Raw genomic sequence first — 649 nt, 5'->3', positions numbered from 1 at the left:
CGTAGAGACAGACAGCATGACTTTTAGTGGAACATTCTGGTTTGTCGTAGAGACAGACAGCATGACTTTAGGTGGAACATTCTGATTTGTCGTAGAGACAGACAGCATGACTTTTAGTGGAACATTCTGGTTTGTCGTAGAGACAGACAGCATGACTTTTAGTGGAACATTCTGGTTTGTCGTAGAGACAGACAGCATGACTTTTAGTGGAACATTCTGGATTTGTCGTAGAGACAGACAGCATGACTTTTAGTGGAACATTTTGGTTCGTCGTAGAGACAGACAGCATGACTTTAGGTGGAACATTCTGATTTGTCGTAGAGACAGACAGCATGACTTTTAGTGGAACATTCTGGTTTGTCATAGAGACAGACAGCATGACTTTTAGTGGAACATTCTGGCTTGTCATAGAGACAGACAACATGACTTTTAATGGAACATTCTGGTTCGTCGTAGAGACAGACAGCATGACTTTTACCAGAACATTCTGGAACTAAAGCAGTTCCTTTGCTGATATATGTGTTTCTTCGTCACTATCAGATTCAGCCAATAGTATGATATTATAATGTCATAACACAACGTTATCATCAATGCGAATCCAGAAGCACATGGAAAACATTCTGGGGGAAAAACTAAAACTAAATGCACG

Source organism: Oncorhynchus gorbuscha, linkage group LG11 (assembly GCF_021184085.1).
Source record: "Oncorhynchus gorbuscha isolate QuinsamMale2020 ecotype Even-year linkage group LG11, OgorEven_v1.0, whole genome shotgun sequence".
In the NCBI taxonomy this organism is placed as follows: Eukaryota; Metazoa; Chordata; class Actinopteri; order Salmoniformes; family Salmonidae; genus Oncorhynchus; species Oncorhynchus gorbuscha.
Note: the sequence above shows the minus strand (reverse complement) of the source record.